We start from the raw sequence: 19,002 nt of genomic DNA, 5'->3' as shown, positions 1-19,002 counted from the left end.
TTGGACAGTGGAAAGAAAAAGGGACAAGCACGACATAATGGATAGGAAAAAATTAAAGTCTCAAACCACCTCTCTATTATTACACCGAAGGCGTACCCTTTCTCAACAATCTCGACTTTTTTTTTCATGTAAACGGTTGCAGATGTGTTTGCATATGTGTCTTAGGTGTGCAAGATGATGGCGTGAATAATGTTTGTACATTCCTTCTCACCTCCTTGATTGTCTAGTGTACCCAGAAACATCTCTATGGAAGTCATTCTAGGTCATTCTCCCACCGTGCATACGCAGGCCACAAAGCTACTCGTTGGGCCATAGAGGGTTTCTAAGATTGGGATGCATTGAAGGTTTCTTCCGTGGGCGTGCCATGTAAGTCTTGGCTCACTGATCCACATAGGAGCTTGTATGAGCTTATATGGTTTTACCCTTCTACCACGAGGTGAAAATGCCTCACGCCACAGAGCTGATTGCCACTTACTATGGCCGCCCAAGCATGTCGGTTCTTGCTCAACATTTTCCCACCCATTATTTTCTTTTGCTTTGCATGCATTTCACCCAAGTTGGACTTGTAGGTATGTGCCAATTTGTTGGACATATTTGTTTCCGTCCTTTTGGCTCGTTTTTTGTTTTGAATGTGCTCTTTCTAGCCTCAACTGAATTCATTCTAACACATTTTCAATTGCTATGCACATATTTTGTTGTGGAATCTTTTCCTGCAAGGGTTTGGGCATTGAATAGTGCAGATCTTCCAGTTGTTCAGGGAAAATAGGTGTAAGTGTAGATGTTCTTAGATGCATGCACTAAGGCATCTTCTAATCTCCTTTAAGGTAAAGGGAATATCATTTGCACAATCAAGTGGAATGTGGAAATTTAGAACTAGATATGAATTTAGAAATCAGGGAACATGTGGATATCCAAATTCTCCCAAATAATGGTCCAAAATTTTGGGAGAACCCAATACCTTCAACATTGGAAGTAACAATATACCCTTAAAACCTAGAGATAGAATCATCTTTGCGGAGTCTATGGCATGTTTTCTCTGCATTTGGGAGTCTTGTTAGAAAGCTGGATGGAAGAACTAGTTGCACTAAGATATCTAACAGTGTCTTATAGTGCCTCACAGTTTCGTCTGATGCTTTAGTTCTAGTTGTCCTGATGTCAAAATCCACTTATCTTGATAGACCATTTCAGATTGCCAATTTCATTCATATCTAAAAAATTGCTAGTAAAAATGGATTTAGCTATTTAACATTTGCAACTTTCCTACGCAAGAAACATTATGTAGAGGAACATATCTGTCGGAGACTATTCTTTCCTCAGAGGTGACTGGCTCAATGCTCTTCAAGTTGCAGCTGTTAGGTATTTTTAAATGCACGTCAATTTTAAAGGCCAAAATGATGATGGTATTTTACGAAGGTTTAGGTACCTTCAAGGATTTTTGGGAGGGACTGGATATTTTCTTTACGAGTACAAATTAGGCATTCTGCGTGCCCTAGAATGCTTAATGAAGCAACTATATTTTGGGAAAGTTAAAGCAGCTACACATGTGAAATGAATTCCATCTTCAAGGTGTGATTGGTGATGGATTTCTTCATATACATTTAAAGTTTGGATGGATTTAGCTGCCTTCAAGCTTTCAGGTTGTATCAGATTATATTTATGAGACAGTTCTTAAAAACTAAATGTTTTATAAATGTTGAATCTAAACTTTGAACAATCTTCTTGAATTTGAAACAGAAGATAGCCACATTGAACCTGACCCAAGTTCATGATTGTTGAATAATAGATCTAGGCATTCTATGTTTGTTTGCTATACTGAAAATGCAGATTACTTTTCGATTGTTGCAACGATTCAATGTTTAGCACACGGTCTTGCTCACTGATCATTATATCGATTTTGTTATGTAGCCTTGCAGATTTCCATTTTGGGTCCACGACTTTAGAATACTTGTTGGACACGTTCCATACTCCAACACTCGTTGAGGACTAGCCAATTGGTTGCATTCTCGATGAGTTGCCAGCACCACACAAACCAAACGTTGAGTATTTTGGATGCATTTACCTTCTCATTTCTTGCAATGCTCTATCTGATACATAATCCAAAATAAATGTCTACTATCTGATACATATTGTGCTTCAATGAGCACAATTGCTAAGATTATTAAAGGAACAATTCACTTTGAATAATATTGCATCTATTATTAGTTGGTCTAAATATGCTACATCATAATTCCCCTCCATGGTAAATGAGTAGTATTTTTTACCCTTTTGAAATTTTGTGTATATTCTGTGACTATAAAATAGTTACAATAATTGTGCTCCTCTATAGGATATAGACTTCATCTAAGATACAACTAGAACATTTATTATATGACTACAAAATATGGATGTTGATCAGGTGCCACGGCATATGATGCCTCAAGTTATATTTGTTGCACACTCTTTTTGATTTTATGTTTCAGTTCTTATGATTCATTGTAGGATTATGGGATATTTCGTAAACATCAGGCACTGTAATTCAATTTATTCTAAATATTTAAGTTTGGTTAAATTTAGGTCTTGGAGCTGGTATACATTCTGGTGCTTCATATGGATGACAAATATCCATTGCAGGGGCCTCTTTGACACAAGCATATGTGAAATTGGATTAATTAATTCCACTAAGCTCTTATGGTTTTCTACAGTCTAGTGACTGGGCAAATATCCATTGCAGGGGCCTACTTGACACAAGCATCTGTGAAATTGGATTAATTAATTCCACTAAGCTCTTATGTTTTTCTACAGTCTAGTCTGGAAAATCTTGAACATTTGTTTTAACATGCTTCGAACTAAGATCTATATTACCATTTGTTACCATCACGGATGGGCTATGATAAATAGATAACTAAGGAAAACAGACCACTCTTCAGAGAAGAGTTTATTGGTCCTTATTTTGTAAGAATCGAAATTTGCAAAATTAGATCAAGTTTATATGTTGACTTTCTTTAGTATTTTTTTTGTATGTTTTATTAAATAAACACTCGCGAAAAATCAAGCCCACTATACATTTTGCTGGACAATTAGGTTTCCACAATGTATTTTATTTTGCCTATGATAGGACCAATTTTTTTAAAACAAAGATCCTATGAATGAGAAGCGGCATAGATTCAAAATAATTCGACCTATTCATTAAATGTTACAAAAACATCGAAGTACTTGAGGCCAGCTGTATACTTGAGGCCAGCTGTAAAAGATACAGTAAAAAATAGTTATCTTTTCTATGTAATATTGGTTGTGTTCGAGCATAACAGTAAAAATTGTTAGCTTGTCTAATCAACATTTGTGTTGAAGCATTCAACAAGTATTGTTGCAATGGTGTGGTGTGGCATGAACAGAATATGAAGAGCATTACTCTAAAACTATTGTATCTTTTAATCTGATACATAATCAACCTTATCTCCCTCTTTCCCTCTCTGTACTTGGCAGGAACTAAGCTGCTCTGCGGCCCTTGTTTTATTTTAATTTAATTCTCATTAAAGTCGGTTTCCTATATTTTCCTTAAACTCGCTTTCCTGTATACTTTGCTTTCTCTGAGCTTTTGCTAATGCCTGGTATTTTCAGTGAGTTCTGTTGATCTGTTGCTTTCCTTGGACCATTTGTGAATTTTCTCTTTGATTATTGTGAGTATTGGTTTCCTTTTGACTTCTACAGATTTGCGAATCTCAGACCATAGAAAATCCTACTTGTTCCACTATTATTTTTCCCTGAAACTAGGGTTTTAAATCTTCCATTTTCGTTGTCCATCCTTTTCCCTTCTCACTTTTGTAAATTTCAAATCCATTGTTCTTTAACTCTGAAACTACTATATCATATTTCGATGTCAGGTATTCTTGCTGAAGGGTATTAATCTACACTGGCCGCCGTCTGTTTGCCGAACATCTATAGTGGTCTGTATGCTTCGACTCTTCTATTTTTCCATTTGTATTTTTCTACCGCTGAAAGTAAGGTTTTTTTATCTTGGATTTTCATTTAGATTCTCATTGTTATGCAAAGATCCCAATTCTACAGTGTTTCTAAAAAAGCGAAATAAAACAGCAATTTTGGGTCTTCGACATTTCATTGGAAATTTCAAAAATTTCTCTGCACAGTAACCTTTTCTACCCATATTCCCTTCGGAGACCCATATGCTAGAATTTGCTCCAGATTTCCAGTTCTTTTGAGAATCTCACCGGTGTTATCTGCAAGTAAACTACATCTCGTCCAAGCCCAGAATCTATATTCCAGCATAGCAGAGTCCGACCCCCAAGCCTTGACCTGCAGGAAATCCGTCTTTTACACACACAAATGAAACATTTGTAGAAAACATCACATTTTGCCCATTCTGAACGATTAAGCAAACTTCTAAAAATATTTGTTCTCTTTCAAAAATTTCCTTGCTACACTAGCGATGAATTTGTATGCTTCACACTACAGGGGCGGGAGGTTTTCTCTTTCCAGAACAAGAAGCCCTTTGCAAAACATTTTTGAAAACACAGTTAAAAAAATGTGTATTGGAAACATTACAGTCCTTGAGAATTAACCTATATATGGCACTATATAGGAGTGTTTTAGGAAATGTAGAAGAGCATTTTAGGAAATATGCAGTCTTTGGGTCCAAGAGCAGCTGCTGATCGATAACCAGAAGCCCCTTATTCTTGATTGGTTTTTTATAATAGTTGTTATCACAGCCTGTGCACCACATTCCCACAGTGTGCTCTTCCAACCACGTGTGCCCCTGTTTCAGAGAAAAAACACAATTTTTTCCTTTATGAACTGACCAACCCTTATGTTCTTTACTACTTGACATGCTTACAGTTGACATTTCCATAAGTTACCTTACCTGGAGCTATTCCTCTACCCACTTCAGGATGCCCACCCTTGAGAATTGAACCTTGGTCTATGGTGGGAAACACATCATACTATTTATTCTCCTTTCTATTAGAATATATCTAATAATGCTCTATCTATCGTATGTAGATAGTTTCTATTTTTTGATAGTTTCTAATTTCTGTATATCCGTTTTGTATATATGAGCTTGTAAGCTCGTTGTAATTATTGATTGATTATTTAATACACAAAATAATCGAAAAATCTTTCGATTATTTTATGGCATCAGAGTTTATGTCTTAATTTTTTCAAAAATTATAGTTTCTACTAGTTCTTTGGTTTGAGGGTTTTGGAAAATCGGGGTCTGTTTGTTGAAAAATTGCGGATTTTTCTTTGGCCAAATTGTGGCTTTGGTGTTCGTTTTTTTGGCTCTGCATTTTTTTCACGCCTGGAAAATGCGTTTTTTCTTTGGAAATAGCGTTTCAAACACTTGTGTTTGCTTTCAATCTCCAGCCTGCATCAAGATTCTTGGTCGTGGTCTTCGTATTGCAGCACAAATGTGATCTCCAATCCCCGCAACGACCTCCTATCTTTGCAAAATTGTGGAAAAGGTCTGCGTTTTTTTTGGTTGCTGTTGTTCAAATCGTTCTGCGTGTTTTACAACCACCATTTCTTGGTTTGGTCACGTTTTTAGACACCAAACATGACTTCATCTACGACATCTAGGAGTTTGTAGAGACGTCAAGGCATCAACTAACTTCAATCCGCCATTTTTTTCTTGGATGACCTTTCAAGCCACAGAGTTAGGGAGACTAGGGTTTTGCTCGAAACCCTAATTTTTGGGGTCGAATTTTTTTTGTTTGCAGATTCTTGGTGGGTTTTTCGAGAGCTCAACTATGTTGTTATCCATTTTTTTTGGGTACCTCGATTTTTGATCTAGCGGATTTGCATTGTGACTGCAGATTCCTTCTGGGTTTTCCGTCTACTCTTCTGGGTACTTGTTTTTTTTTGGGTCAGCCTAAACATTGCCTCGAACTTCGTGCAAATGGCATCCTTGACCAACTTGATGCTAGAAAAAATCAACGGTTAATGGCAACAATTACAACCACTGGAAGCAGTGCATGTTAACCATCTTCGAGTATCGTTGTTTGGATGCACTTGTTCTAGGCACAGAAACTCGTCCTGCTCCCACTAGCACGCCTGGTGGGACCTCCGTTACAACAGATCAAGATAAGTTTGATGATCAGAATCGCGAAGCTGTTATGCTTCTCAAGCTCTCCGTCACAGATGATTAGCTACCTCAGATTCCCTCTGGCAAGTCGGCTGCAGATATCGGGAAATATTTAAAGGAGTTGCATGAAACATTCGACAAGAGTTGAACATTCTTTCTGAAGAATCAGTTGTTTTCCATTATTATGGATGAACATATGTCCTTACAGGTACATCCCACGAAGCTTAAGGACATTCGTGATCAGCTTGAAGCCATCGGTCGGACAATGTAGGAAGAAGATATGGTAGTTATTACTATGAAAAGCTTGCCAACATCTTATGAGCATTTCATAGAGACTCTCAACATTACCTCAACTAATGTTGATCTAAAATTCCCAGAGTTGTGCACCAAACTCCTACGGTAGGATCGCTGGAAGCAGCAGTTTGGCAGCCGTGCTTCCTCAACCTCGTCAGAACAAGCCTTTGCAACTAAGTTTCAGCCATCTCAGTCATCTCCACAGGGTAGTTCCCATCAATTCTCAGGCAGTCTTTAGTAGAAGAGTGTTCAATGTCATTACTGCCATAAGTATGGCCACATGAAGAAAGATTGTCGTCAATGACTCGCTTCTGAACATAAGAAGATGGGAGGGTCCAATCAGCATGCCAATGTTGCTGAACATTTTGAGACAAAGGAGTTTGTGTTCTACGCTTTTATGGCTAAAAGCCCTTCCGATTCAGCATGATCCTTTGCTTGGTATATTGACTCTAGTGCTTCACGTTATTTCTCTCATCGACGTGATTGGTTTACGGATTTCTATCTATACAGCGATTCAGTTGTGTTTGGCGGAGGAGAGGAGTTCAAAATTATTGGCAGAGGAAATGTTCAGATACAGTCTAGTGGGTGTCAACTCATCTTTCTCAATGTCTGCTACGTTCTTGGTATGGCACTCATCTTCTCCGTGTGATTCAGATCATGAGAAATTCTCCTCAATTGGATGTGGTGTTTAGTGCCCACAAATGCTCTGTTATTGGTCGAGAGATTCATCTTACTATTGCTACTGGTCTAGAGGATCATGGCCTATATCGGCTCATTGACACTGGTGATTCTCCTGAAATAGCTATGGCAGCTTATGATTTATCTCTCAGCACTTTGTGGCATCAGAGATATGGACATCTCAACATCTAGAATCTCTCTTAGCTATCCCGGGAGGAACTTGTTTCAGGACTACCTCCAATTCAGCTGCAACATATTGGAGTATGTGACGCCTGTCAAGCTGGCAAACAACATTGGACTCCCTTCAAAGATGGAGATTCTTGGTGTGCATTTCAGGTACTTCAATTACTTCATGTTGATATTTGTGGTCCTATGAATACATCTTCAGTGATTGGTTGCAAATATTTTTTGCTTATTGTTGATGATTTTAGTAGAAAAATGTGGGTGTACTTTCTTAAACAAAAATCAGATGCACTTAGTACGTTTTAGAATTTTAAGTTGTTGGTTGAAAACGAGTTTGGTTGTAGTATCGTTTTGGTTAGAACAGATAATGGGGGGGAATTTTGTTCTCACGCATTCTCCAGTTTTTGTGCTAAACATGGCATCAAGCGCCAATTCAACACACCTTACACTCCTTAGCAAAACAATGTTGTTGAGTGTCGCAATCGTACGATTGTTGAGATGGCTTGTTCTATGTTACAACATAGGAGTGTTCCTAATAAGTATTGGGCAGAAGCAGTGTTTATTGCTGTTTACCTTCTCAATCGTTCCCCTACTCAGGCTGTCAAGAACAAAACTCACAAAGAATTGTGGTTTGGTTGTAAGCCCAAGATCAACCACCTGAAGATTTTTGGCTCTCTTGCCTATGTCTGGTTTCCTGATGCTAAATGTTCCAAATTAGATTCCAAGACTCAGAGAATCATGATGATAGGGTATAGTGACAACCATAAGGCCTATAGATTGATAGATATCGACATTGATCATCTTATCTTTAGTCGTGATGTTGTTTTTGATGAAATTCAAGGACTGTTTCTGTCCTCTTCTGAGCAATGTTTTGAGGAACAGCCTCATAGTGTTCCCCTTCTTTTAGCACCATCTGATGGGCAGAATGATATAGATAATGCCTGCCCTGGGACACCTGATGTTGATCCTATTGAGGCTCCTGAGAATGATCCTCCTCCTGTTGTTGCTCCCGAACCTCTTCTAGCTCCTCCAAAGGTCAGCTCTTCTACTCTCCGACCCAAATGGTGGATTAAAACTATTAGTGATCTAAGGGATGATGAGCTCATCGAAGGTAGAGTTTCTCGAAATAAGCGCAAACAAACAGTTAATTTTGCTCCTATGGCTAACATTCATAGTGTTTATGAGCCCTAGACTAGACTTATTCCAAGGCTAAAGGTATTCCTGAATGGGAATAAGCTATGGAGGCTGAACTTCAGAGCATTCAAAAAAATCAAACTTGGGTTCTTTCTGATCTTCCTGCAGGGAAGAAGCGTGTTCGCTGCAAATGGGTATACAAGGTCAAATATAAAGCTGATGGCACCTTAGACAAGTATAAGGCTCGTCTTGTTGCTCGAGGGTTCTCACAAAGGGAACGTATTGACTATGAGGAGACTTTTGCTCCTACAGCTAAAATGAGTACCATACAGCTTGTTCTTGCTCTAGCAGCTTAGTTCGGTTGGAAAGTTCATGAAATGGATGTCAAGAGTGCTTTTTTGAATGGTGATTTATAGGAAGAGGTCTACATGACGCAACCTTCTGGATTTAAGGTTGCTGGTCAAGAACACAAAGTCTGTAAGCTTGTCAAAGTTCTCTATGGTCTTAAACATGCTCCTCGGGCTTGGTACATGAAAATTGATAAATATTTAACCGACCATGGTTTTCAGAGGAGTCCATCAGATTCAAACCTATATATCAAACATGTAGGTGATGATGTCTTGTTTATCATTGTTTATGTGGATGATTTGATCATTATTGGAAGTTCAACACATTTGATCGCGAAAATCAAACAAGATTTGTGCAACACTTTTGATATGACAGATTTGGGACTCGATTTGTGCAACACTTTTGATATGACAGATTTGGGACTCTTGCACTGTTGTCTTAGAATTGAGGTATGGTAAACTGAACACAGTATCTTTCTTTCTCAGTCCAAGTATCCTAGAAGTCTTCTGGATGGGTTCAGAATGTAGGATTGCAAACCTGCTCTCACTCCTATGGAACCTGGGCTCAAATTATCAACTTAGTCTGATTCACTTATTGTAGATGAATCCTTGTTTAGACAACTAGTGGGTAGTCTCATTTTTCTTACTGTCACCAGACTTGACATTAGGTTTGCTGTAAGCTATGTCTCCCGCTTTATGACAGCACCCAAGACTGATCATTGGACAGCTGCAAAGCATGTCCTGCGCTATGTGAGTGGTACTCTTGATTATGGTCTTTTATACACTCAAAAATCTGATTCTACACTATGTGGCTACACAGATTCAGATTGGGCTGGCTTTGTTGATGATCGTAAGTCTACCGCCGAATATGTGTTTAATTTAGGATCTGTTGCTATGACATGGACTAGTAAGAAGCAACAGGCGGTGGCCTTGTTGCCGACTGAAGCAGAGTAGCGGGGAGCAGTTAAGGCAGCTTGCGAGGTAGTTTGGCTTCGGCCGATGCTTACAGATATGCATGTTCCTCAATCAAGACCGACTCCTATATTTTGTGATAATCAGGGAGTACTCAAACTGGCAAAGAATCCGGTCTTCCATGAACGAACCAAGCATGTCGAAACACATTGTCATTACATTCGTTAGCTGGTTGAGGACAAATCTATTCAGTTGCTGTATGTTCCAACCTTAGAGCAGTTTGCTGATATCTTCACCAAGTCTCTCGGTTCTGATAAATTTGTAAAATTCCGGGAGGCTATTGGTGTTATTGATAGATTAAGCATTATGGGAGAGTATTAGAATATTTCTAATAATGCTCTGTCTATCGTATGTAGATAGTTTCTATTTTCTGATAGTTTCTAATTTCTGTATATCCGTTTTGTATACATGAGCTTCTAAGCTCATTGTAATTATTGATTGATTATTCAATACACAAAATAATCTTTCATTATTTTACCTTCACCTTTGCCTTGTTACTGTAAATCATTTGAGCAACTTATGAATCTGTTTTATTTCTCTCCATTGTAGAGTAATGCATGTACTTTGTTTAAATTGCTTTGATTCTTTATTTTAGTATAAATCTTTATCTAATCTTGTTTTAGAGTGGGAATTCAAAATTTTTAAAAAGTGATTTGTTTCGTGCATTATGTGGAAATATATCCAGGTTAAATTACAATGCTTTGTCATATATTTTGAGTTTCGAAGCTAGTGCCCCCTCAAGAAAGTTTCAATGCTCTTACCACTTGAGTTCTAACCATTTTGTTATGGTATCTATGCCTCTGTTAATTAACACAGAGTATATGATAAAAATATGAACTCTAGAACATCAACAGAGATTAGCTTTTTAAGGCCAAGAAGTTTTTTTAAGGCATTTCTAAACAGTAGAGTAGACCTTTGAAACTTTCTATCATGCTTAATTTGATCATTTACATACACTTTCTATGCTATGATGAACATATATGGTATCTATCTATGTTTATGCTTATCTGGACATATATACTACTTACTATATTATGAACACGTTTAAAATCTGTTGTATTTTGAAAATAGCAATTGTCATAATACATTCAAAATATTTATAATTTTGTTATACGTTTCAAATGATGTTCATACTATGTTTCCTGTCAAATTCCAAATTTACTTTGCACCATAATATTCTAAAGGTTTCTAAATGCACAAAAAGGTTTTCAAAACTGGTCACTAACTTTCAGCTGTTTTGCTAGATTTGTTTAAAAAACGCTAAGTTGTTATAGATTCATTATAATACATGTGTACAAAAGTATTTTTCTTGGTCCATACTAAACTATCCACCAGGTCTATTTTCTTTCTCATGTATTTCGCTTAAGCCTTTCTTGTAATGTATACTACAACTTTGAAAGTAAATTGAGTTTAAATGAAAAACATTCAGGTACTCCTGCCTCCTTCCTTTCCTACCATAGCTAGACATTTTGCTTGAATGCACACCAATTTTACAGACAATGCTCATATTAAACGCATGCTTCATTGCAGGAAACTTGCATTGCTGCTCCTGCATTACAATTACATGACATTGCTGAAAGTGTTTCAATAAACAGGTATGATTTGTACAGTTATGATTTAAGCTTCGCAAGTACTACAATAATCAGTACCATAAGTACAAACGTCTCATCAAAATAAATAGTTATTTCGTGAATGGATGACCTACTCTCGGGATAAATGGTTCAGAACTCAATACTATAATGTCTCAATGTCTGCAGACCCATTTTATAGACTTCAATTCAGCTGGATGTTTACTTGCTTTGTATCTACAGCAACAAAACAAGCCACATATATATTTTAAAGTGCTGAAAGTGTTACAATAAATAGGTATGATTTTCTTGTTTGCTGATATAAAATTATAATTACTTTATACTTGTACAAGATCTTCACATTATGAATTCCATTCTTTGCTCATATGAGCTGACGACAGAAAGCTTCTCTCTTAATTCAAACTTGCATCCATCTTGCAGGAGATTGTTTCACTGTACACTTCAACCTATGGCGAACTTTTACTCCTAGTTCTGTTCTATGTTTCAAGTACTACTTACATATCAAGCCACATATATAACTCTTATGTTTCTTGATTGACTACCTTTAGCCCACAGTATATTATGTAATCATTCTACTATTAAATCTATATTTAATCTCAATTACATATTTCTTCTAAGTGATTCTTCCACTCTTGTGCATTTCATTTCATTGTGCTAAAAATTATAACTAATTTAATTTGCCTTTCATGCAATACTACTTCAGTCATATAATTAACTCAATTAGTCTTCCATGCATTACTACTTCAGTCAACCATAAAAACATAAAGGCGGGAACTCTGGCACATGTGCCCCTTGTTAAATAAAGCGTTAAAAATCAAGTGTAGCACAATTATATTTAAAAATATTATTTATTCCTTACTAGCTAGGCCATTCAGAAGCAGCAGTTGTTGAAACACTTATTCTCAGCATTTCATATACATGTCCTGTGGGTAATTTTGGGAAAATAAAACTAGGTCAGTTGTTCATTTAAGAATTATCAATTATAAACGTTCAATCCGAAAACACAAGACACAGCACTAGAGGAAATTGCAGGCGGTTGGAAGAGTGGGAAAAGAGCTCATCAGCTAGCGACATTGCATTCAATCCTCAGGTTCCTCTTTTATTATACCATGGTTAATGAAGATCTCCTTTTCTCTCGATTCTGTGCACATGAATTTATTGCCGAACATAAGTAATAATTGGATTTCTTGTTTTGCTTCTACATTTACCCCAGTGATTGTCCATGGATGTTATCAACTCTGGCTATGTAGTCTTCTGTTAACTCACGGGCTTGCTTATTTGGCTCTTTCATTGATTTGGGCGGCCATAGTGCTTGCCCATCGCATGATGTGCTTCCTTTTTGGGCTTTTCCTTTCGTCGCAGCTGCTCTAATGGTTGTGCTTGTCCTTGGAAGTTGTCGATTTGCTCTTTTGGTTGCCTGAGTGCATGCCATTCTTCTCTTTGTGAACAGGAAATAAAGGGAATCCACTTAACTTTTGTTTGTTAAGTGCAGAGATGTCTTCCAGCGAATGGAATGAATATGAACAAAACCTTATTTTGGCCAACACGGCCTTTATCATTTACAGCACAATCAAATCGGGGTTCAAATCAAATCGCACGCTATACTATTAAATTGACTGGTTATAATCTAAGCTTGGACCAAGCAATCACCGCACATCCAAGGTAGCATGTGATGTGTTTGACAAATTGTCAGAATAAAACCACTATCCTTATGCTCGCATATAGAGAGGGGATGTTGAAGTCAATGAGTAAAGTTACTACCAATGTTTATAGAAAGAACACCAATAATTGCTTAACCCAACATATTACAAGAGAGCCAAAAGTCTTGGAATTCAAATGATGCCCATGTTGGAAATTAATAGTAGAGGATGTGTATGAATGGTTCGCTGTCCAAGTTTCAGAAATTATTGATTCCATGCGACTAGCAATTCATGGACGGGCATCAAAGAAGAACTTTAAGAAGATAGTACCTTGTGGAATGCTATGATAATAATATTAACAGAAGATGGGACTGTTGAAAAAGCTTTAAGAAACTTGAGCAAGTAGAGTCCGCCAGTGTATTGATACACTCATGAGTGTAATTCTGAACCCATAATTCTCAACTGTGAATGCCAAGTCTGAGACCATGTGGAAAATTGCCACCTATCCAAAAGGAGGTGTTGTGCACACCAAATTTTGCTACCACTGTATGTATTGATATGAATCGATGAACCTTGGAATCACGGCTGGAGTCGTTTTATCTGCCGCCATGAGGGTGTACTGAATATATTTCTAGTTTTCCAATATAGACTTGCCGTATACCAAAGAAATTCCTGAAGTGTTAACATTAAATATAATGTTACAGAGTTCAATTGAATGCGTACCTTGAAATTAGTGAATTTTTTTTTCACGGAATTTAAAAATGGATATATGCATTGGGAATTAGTGAATTCTTCTACAGAAGTTAAATACAACATATGCATTAGGAATGTGTCATGAGATTAGAATTGGGTATATAATCTCGAATCTAAGTGAATGCATGTTAAATTAACACATTAGCCAAACAGTGACTGTACTGAAGAATTTAGATACTATATTCTGACTGTTAAATAGAGATTGGCAGTACCAATCCATGGGCAATTACAGTCTGGTTCTCAACCAATGTGTAGATTTAAAAACCAACAAAAGCCCCATAAAGAAATCTGTGCTCGAGATATGTATGGAAAGGAGATTCAGGAGCCACTGTAGCATGACTGAGATGTTACACGGTTATGCTAATTGAACTCCATTGTTGCATTATGTGAAGAATTCCGTAATTTTTCCTTGGTTCAATAAGTTCACACGGTCTTGAATGTAATAAGTACTTCTGCTTCAGCAAGCTTGATAATTGTATGCCTATGCGGATTTGTTATTTTAACTTCTTATGAAGCACTGTTTTTCCTCAAGGATAACTGTTGTTAAAAGAAATGCCTATACGATGGAATGTATGCGAGAAGTATGTCTTTTTGATTACTGCAAATTAATCATTATTGTCAGTGAGTGCATCTGGGTTTCCTCATGGGATGGGTGTAATCTGTAATGTGGTTTATCAGCGAGGGATAGAAATGGATATAGTGTGCTTTTTTCTTTCGATCAGCTAGTTAACTGAATAGAAATGGATACACTATGTTTTGTTTCTTTCTATCAGTAAAATCTGGATCAAAGTGCTTTGGTCAAAGCCGTTTATTTTTACTACACATGTAGATATGTTGTTGACGCAGGAGCATCTTGCATGGGAAAATTATTGAAAAAAAAAAAATTGGGGAAAAAAAAAAAAAAAAAAATCTGGAGAGAGAAAGTGACGAAAATTAGAGGAGAAATAAAATAAAAAATAAAAAGGGGAAAAAAGGAGAAAAGAAAGGAAAAGGGGATTTCTATTTTCGAGGTGCATAGGTGGCATAATAGAAAAAATAAAAAATAAATGGTTGTCATTCCATTTATTGAGGTGTGTGGGAAGAATTCTAGAAAGTTATGAATATTGTAGAAAGTTGTGGATATTGTAGAAGGTTATGGAAGTTGTAGAAGGTTGTGGATATTGTGTAGGTGGAATTCTAGAAGGTTGTGGATAAGTCATGCATTGGGTGGTAAGTGCTTATTTAAGCAAGGCATATGAGCATTTCTAATCAAGCTTGAAAAGTGGAAGCTCGAGAAGGAGAAGCTCGGGAAGTAGAAGCTTTGGAAGGAAAGCTTGGAAAGGTGAAAGTTGTGGAAGGTGAAGCTTGGAAAGCTTGGAAGGCTTCAAGGTGTGAAAGAGAAGGAGGAAGTGAAGAGTGAGTTTTCCTGAGTCGGACAGAGCGCTGAATGTGAGGCAGTTTACAGCAGGATTATGGTGGAGTTGTGAGTGTAGACAGAGCGCTGAATGTGAGGCAGTTTACGCTTGGATCTTGGATAAAGTTGGAGAAGAGCTAGTGATTGCGGTTTAGAAACAAGGAGGTTGCTTGGTGGCTTGCGAGCACAAGTTGAGATCTTGGAGGTTTCTACCAGAGTGTGGATCTGGACTAGCTTGGGCTTGGATTGGATCTTGAGAGATCTTGCAGAAAGGTTATTGTAATTGCTAAGGATTTTCAAGTTTAATAAAATTTCTTGGGAAGCATTTTATCTCTCTTTGTCTTCATATTGTTGCATTCTTGGTTATGAGTTGGTAGGGTGGTGTGGCCCTTCATCAGTGGTATTAGAGCGTACCTTCATCAGTTGTTATTGTTTTTTTATCTTGCCACATTTTGTGATTAGGTTACTTAGACATATGTGGAAAGTAGTATGTTTCACGGCTGCACCAAATCCACCCGAACCTCTTGTTCTAAGTTGCTAGACTTCTTGTGCCATGGTTGGGGCGTTCTTCATGTTAGGAAGAACCCTGGGGGAGCTAAACACTCCGTGTTTGGTGTGGTAAAAGCGCTTGGGGCACACTCCCTTCTTAGATAGCAGAAGGACGATGTCCGATGGCTGCAGAGACTAGGACTTGCAGATGGACGTATGTTTGAGGCATCTGGTTTCGAAAGTCTTCATGTGATGAAATGTCTTAGTCATTGATGTAATTAGTCAAATGATAGGATATAATTATGTATTGATGCATCCATTTGCATATTGTACAATCAATCATATGGATTTTATTGTTGTGTCATTAATGTATGATGTGTAGGTCAACATCATTGAATTCTACACATCATACATTCATGACACTCTAATTTCTTAAATAAGTAATATTGTTTATTTTGATTTTGGTTAATGACAGGGATAACTACTTGTAAATCCTGATTATAGTTTAATTACTTGTATTCATCTTTGAATTCCGCATTCTCACACATTTGATGACGTGGCTTTTCTTAGCAGGATAGGGATCTTACAAGTTATCTTCTTTGGAAGGATTTTTGGATATCAAACAGATGTGCTTGCTGGACAAATTGTAGTTTTATTTCAAAAGGTTTGACAGGAGTCAATTAATGTTGAAATATAGCATCCGTTGAAGTGATATACTCATTATATTGAGTATTTGTATTCATGATTTATATGAACATTGTTTTATGTCTCATATTATTGATACACACACACACACACATTTAACTAATCGGGCTGTTATAATCAGAGGAGACTATTATGTTATGGAGTTCCTGAATGTAATTGTTTTACCACCACATGATTGTCGATTGAGAAGCAAACTAATTGTGTTTGCTTATACACTGATGGTGATCAAATAGGGACATGACCCTACACAGCCTTTGGCCACATAGAGTCATGTCTCTATGGGACATGACTTTTTATTGTTAAGGTCGGATTGATTTTAATCAAAGAGAGACTCGTAGATAGTTTAATTAAAGTCACAACTTTTTTATGATGTACACAAGTGGTAGGCCCATTAAAATCACATAGTTGCATGAATTATAGTCCTCTTGATTGTTACAATTTATCGATCATTGAAGATTCCACCACAACATGGTTTACTCCCTCTAAATCAATATGATTGAGATCATTGAAGGTTGATGAAACCGTATCCTCTATTTGCTCCCTCTCTTTCAAAGTTGTAGTTGATGAAATGTCAAATGTCCGATTCCTTCTAAATCTCAATCTCCCTCTTCTTGTAATAACAATCTCGGAGGAAAAGATCAAGGCAAACAATTCTTATAGTACATATAGAAATACAAATAAGAATGTTAGTATTTTAACTCATGCCATAACAAAAATACTTAGTGATGTATAAAAGTCAGAATATAAATATACTTCATCTTTACCTTGTAGATTCTCACAATGAATTTTATTTTATTTTTTATGGTTGATAAACATTATGTCGAATTATTTAATCTTTTATTACAAGTCCATTTTAATAAAAAATAATTTTATATCACATTAATTGTTAATTCCATTATATATATATATATATATATATATATATATATATATATATATTCTAGAACAAATATTCCCTATCTCCTTTATAACAAATATTTCCTATCTCCTTATAATATATATATATGAGGAGACAGGAAATATTTGTTATAAAAAAAAAAAAAAAAAAAAAAAAAATATATATATATATATATATATATATATATATAAAATGGAATTAACAATTAATGTGATATAGAATTATTATTTTTTATTATAATAGACTTGTAATAAAAGATTAAATAATTCGACCTAATGTTTATCAACCATAAAAAAAAAAGATTCATTGTGAGAATATACAAGGTAAAGATGAAGAATATTTATATTTTGACTTCTATACATCACTAAGTATTTTTGTTATAGATGAGTTAAAATACTAACACTATTATTTGTATTTCTATATGTACTATAAGAATTATTTGCCTTGATCTTTTCTTCCGAGAACGTTATTATAGGAAGAGAGAGATTAATATCAGCTGCAACTTTGAAAGAGAGGGAGCAGATAGAGGATACATATTCATCAACCTTCAATGATCTCAATCATATTGATTCAAAGGGAGTAAACCATGATGTGGTGGAATCTTTAATGATCAATAAATTGTAACAATCAAGAGGACTGTAATTCATGCAACTACATGATTTTAATGGGCCTACCACTTGTGTACATTATACGAAAGTTGTGACTTTAATTAAACTATCTACTAGTCTCTCTTTGATAAATGAAACTTGACGTATGAGTTGTGTAGTCATTCAACTGGCACAATCATACTCGATCAAGATGTTGGCGCATTGTGAACAAGTTTGTGTTCTCTTCTGCTATTAAGCTTAATGAATGTTTGCAGCTTTAATCGATGAAAAGAGCAAGTTGGAACTTAGAAAGGAGTTGTCATACTTGATACAAATTTTTTCAACAATATAAGAATGAGTGGAAATTTTATATTGTGGGGGGAATAATAGTCAATGTTCCATTCTCACTTGAACCTTATTTAGAGGGGAGATGTTCCATTCTCAAATAATCTAAACAGACAATTTCTAAATCTTCATGTGCAGATAAGTATTCGTATCTTTTATATTTATCTACACTTTGTAGTCTCTCTCTTATATGTAATTCTTTACATACTATAGGATTATTTGTTTTGAAGATGTTCTTATAGGAAAAGAAAGTTGGTACTTTATACACGCTACCAAATATTGTGCAGACTCAATCTAATGATAGTAGCTCTAAAGACCTTGATGATCAAGATGGATAAAATGGGGCTCTTGAAGCAAGTATCTTTGATGATTAACATTATGAGATTCTTCTACATTAAGAGGGAGTATGACACTTCTTCGAAGGCAACATAGGAGCTTAGAAGATTGGTACTCAGAGGGAGTTTAAAAATACATGTGTGTGATTGCATGATTTTGATGGGCCTACTTCTATGTATATCGTGAGAAAGTAATGACTTACCGCCAAAAAATCAAAAGATTGATATTAGATTTAGAGGGAGTTCGAAAGGCATCCTTGGGTGAAGAGAGTTTCTATTGGAGTAACTAGACGACCTGACTTCCCAAGATCATTATTCAGAGGGAGAATTTTGGGGTGTAATCCTTTGTTAATGATATCTTGTCTATGAGGAGAAGTTCTAAGTGAAATTCTTTGCAATGCTTTTTTCTGTGAGAGAATGAGGTGAAAGCCTTTGTTTGATTGGGTTCATGGTGGTTACTATTTCACATATGATATGTAATGAAAGGCGACAATCTTTCATCGATATATATATATATATATAAACAGAAGGTAACTATTATAAGATGATGATCTTATAAATGGTAGACCTATTATCATAATAGACTT

At 36.1% G+C, this 19,002-nt stretch overlaps 1 protein-coding gene across 8 annotated transcripts in view; it reads left to right on the top strand.

The window, feature by feature from the left end:
* Positions 1 to 19,002, top strand: part of LOC149556326 (uncharacterized) — a 205,906-nt gene that overhangs the window by 1,451 nt on the left and 185,453 nt on the right. For 4 of the 8 annotated variants that reach the window (XM_089830577.1, XM_089830582.1, XM_089830576.1 and 1 more), the window contains 3 exons: positions 1,906 to 2,035; positions 11,212 to 11,276; positions 11,439 to 11,547. The exons of 1 other annotated variant lie outside the window; for it this stretch is intronic. The gene's annotated coding sequence lies outside the window, so the exon portion shown is untranslated. Of the gene's footprint in view, positions 1 to 1,905; positions 2,036 to 3,860; positions 3,924 to 11,211; positions 11,277 to 11,438; positions 11,548 to 19,002 lie in introns of all 8 variants that reach the window. 3 more of the 8 variants (XM_089830579.1, XM_089830580.1, XM_089830583.1) reach the window with 3 other exon arrangements.

The sequence above is a fragment of the Cupressus sempervirens genome, chromosome 5, assembly GCF_028749045.1.
Source record: "Cupressus sempervirens isolate cs-2001-9-10 chromosome 5, ASM2874904v1, whole genome shotgun sequence".
In the NCBI taxonomy this organism is placed as follows: Eukaryota; Viridiplantae; Streptophyta; class Pinopsida; order Cupressales; family Cupressaceae; genus Cupressus; species Cupressus sempervirens.
The sequence above is the reverse complement of the archived record's forward strand: the minus strand, read 5'-3'. Positions and strand labels throughout refer to the sequence as shown.